The sequence below is a fragment of the Bombus bifarius genome, unplaced genomic scaffold (genome assembly GCF_011952205.1).
Source record: "Bombus bifarius isolate JDL3187 unplaced genomic scaffold, Bbif_JDL3187 scf7180000007974, whole genome shotgun sequence".
Taxonomy (NCBI): domain Eukaryota; kingdom Metazoa; phylum Arthropoda; class Insecta; order Hymenoptera; family Apidae; genus Bombus; species Bombus bifarius.
Window position 1 is genome coordinate 487,553 of NW_022884360.1, and position 3,150 is coordinate 490,702.

Here is a 3,150-nt window from a genome sequence, read left to right on the forward strand (position 1 = left end):
GACTGCGGATATCTATGGAAATTTATGTTTCTTCTTTTTTACAAAATTACTTTTATTAATTTCTGCATCTTTACGTCCTTATGCCTCTTGTGGTTTCTTGTGGTTTCTTGTGGTTTCTTGTGGTTTTTGGATAAGAGAAGAGACTCTTTGAGGGAACGTGAACTCATTTAGGTTCAGACCTGGTTAGAATGCCTTTTCAAGCTTGTAGAAGTGGAGCTTGCGTTTGAGCAGACTGCGGATATCTATGGAAATTTATGTTTCTTCTTTTTTACAAAATTACTTTTATTAATTTCTGCATCTTTACGTCCTTATGCCTCTTGTGGTTTCTTGTGGTTTCTTGTGGTTTCTTGTGGTTTTTGGATAAGAGAAGAGACTCTTTGAGGGAACGTGAACTCATTTAGGTTCAGACCTGGTTAGAATGCCTTTTCAAGCTTGTAGAAGTGGAGCTTGCGTTTGAGCAGACTGCGGATATCTATGGAAATTTATGTTTCTTCTTTTTTACAAAATTACTTTTATTAATTTCTGCATCCTTGCGTCCTTATGCTTCTTGTGGTTTTTGGATAAGAGAAGAGACTCTGAGGGAACGTGGGCTCAATTAGGTTCAGACCTGGTTAGAATGCCTTTCCAAGCTTGTAGAAGTGCAGCTTGCGATTGAACAGACTGCGGATCTCTACAGAAATTTGTCTTTCTTTTTTACAAAATTTCTTTTATTAATTTCTGCATCTTTACTTCCTTATGCTTCTTGTGGTTTCTTGTGGTTTTTGGATAAGAGAAGAGACTTTGAGGGAACGTGGACTCAATTAGGTTCAGACCTGGTTAGTATGCTTTTTCAAGCTTGCGTTTGAGCAGACTGCGGATATCTATACAAGTTTATGTCTTTACAAAATTACAAAAATGTTCACTAATTTGTACTTTACACTTTGCATATTTTGTACATCGTGTTCAGCGTTATTATTCTTTTTTTCTATCAGTTTTGATGTTCCTGATAGATTTTGAATAAGAGTCGCTATACGTGCGCACACTCCGGAGAAATCTAATGAAAACGTGAGACGTGCTTGAAAAGTCGAGCATCGGAGAGAAGATTGGGGAAATTGGATTAGAAAGTTTAAAGCGCGTTCTCTTGAGAAAAAATAATGAGAATGTTTGTTCACTGTGTTCAACTAGAGATCGCTTACAGGTGTAGCATGGATATCTGTAGAAATGTATATCTTTATCAAATTACTTTCATTCGTTCCTTTTGCCTGATAAATATTGCCCTTTGTATTATACACATTTCATGTATCTTTGCAAAGCACGTGCATTCTGTGCATTTTTGCATCTTTCGATTTGATACAAAATTAAACGACGGCGCCTCCAACGAAATTCGTTAAATTCTTTAAAAAAATCGAACTTCGGAAGAAAGATCGGACAGATTTGGTTAAAAAATGTAAAACTCGTTCTTTGGGGAGAAACGTAGATTCGGTTAGAAACGGAACAGCAAAGTGAAGAAGTAGAGTTGCTTGTAAGTAAATATATCGTGGATATTTATAGAAAAATAATATTTTTATAAAATTGCTTTCACTCGTTTCTTTCGCCTGATCCATCGCCCGTGCTCCGGATATTTTTTATATCTTTGCATATCGCCTGCACTCTGTGCACTTCTGCGTCTTCAAATTTCTTATAAATTCAAACGACGTGCACCGACTCTGGGGAAATTCAAAGAAAATATACGCGGTGCTTCGAAAGTCGAGCTTCGATGCAGAAGATCAGGGAGATTGGCTTCGAGAGGTTTGAAATGTGTTCTCTGTTTTCACGGGACAAATGCCTTTCGATCGATGCTATCGACTCACGCGATACGTCGTTCTAATTAGCTGCAATTTAGGTGCTGCAATTTCTGCCACAGCTACTCGTGCGATTGTTGAGCTTTCGAGTCGACCCGTTTCAACAAAACGACTCGTTGAACGACAAATATTATCGAGTATGGGAAATATCTGAAACCAGAGACATCGTTGATAAAATAAAATATGCAATTTCTAGAAACGATTAGTCATACGTTTCTTTCAATGCGCGATTAAGAAACCTGAGAATTCTTCGACTTATGATAATTCGTCATTGACACGAATGCTGCTATTGTGTACGATCTATCTGCATCTACAAATAAATAAATATAATATATGTAAATATATAAATATCTATCGCGAGTGAAAAATCGTAGAACAATTAACGATAGTGAAATACGCTAAAAGCTACAAACATATCGAGTCGGCGTTAAAAATCCGTGTCCGATTGCAACAGAAGTGATTAAATTATTTATCCTGGAGCCTCATCCGCTGTTGCGCGTGAAAGCTCCGTGGCGGATCGAAACACCGATATTCCATTGTTATTTCAACGACAGAACATTTCTCTGTTTTGACAGTTTGTGTTATTGCATAAAAAACGATTTTGAAAATGAGTCGCGAAACGACTCGTTCGCCGGTGACTTCTGTAAAAACCATACGGAAAGTTTACCAAGCCTCTTCGTACGGTAAAAAGGAAAGAAAGAAAAAATTCGGACGTGTCTATTTCCGACTACACGACGAGCCACACACTCGCCCATCTTCTCTCATAAACGACGCTTAATTTGCTGCGTATGTCGTGTCGAATATTTCTCGAATTTCAAGCAAAAAACTTTCACAGATAAACTCTGTTATCGCGCCAAGAGCTGTTGCACGGTGTTGGTAAACGTGCCGAGAGTTTTTTTGCGCCAGCTGCCAGCGTTTGCACGTTTCGGGAACTCGCAGAGAGCGACGCGAATAAATCGGTTTTAATCGCTCATTTTCGAAATCTTTTTTTCGAATGCGAAAGCTGTCGAAACAGGCAACAGCCTGCCGTTGAAATTAAAACCACTCTTTTTATCAGCTATGAGGTTTTTATTATTTATTTATCAACGATTGCCGGGTGATTAAATAATTGTACGAAAGGATCGTATGGCTGGAGAATTATTTTATTTACAATCTTGAGATTGAACGGTTGACAGAGATCGCGTTTCTTTCGCCAAACTACTCGCGATCTCGTAAACTTACGAATTTAATAAAATATAGAATAATAAAATGTTTTCCTTTTTTTTTCTTGGAATGAAAAATCGAAATAAGGATGGAAGAAGGTAGGAGCGGCGAAAAGACACGATAAAAG

General features: G+C 37.8%; 1 long non-coding RNA gene across 1 annotated transcript in view; it reads left to right on the forward strand.

Moving 5' to 3' along the window:
- The window catches only part of LOC117217194, a 74,018-nt gene that overhangs the window by 30,587 nt on the left and 40,281 nt on the right, over positions 1 to 3,150 (forward strand). The gene's annotated exons all lie outside the window — the stretch shown is intronic.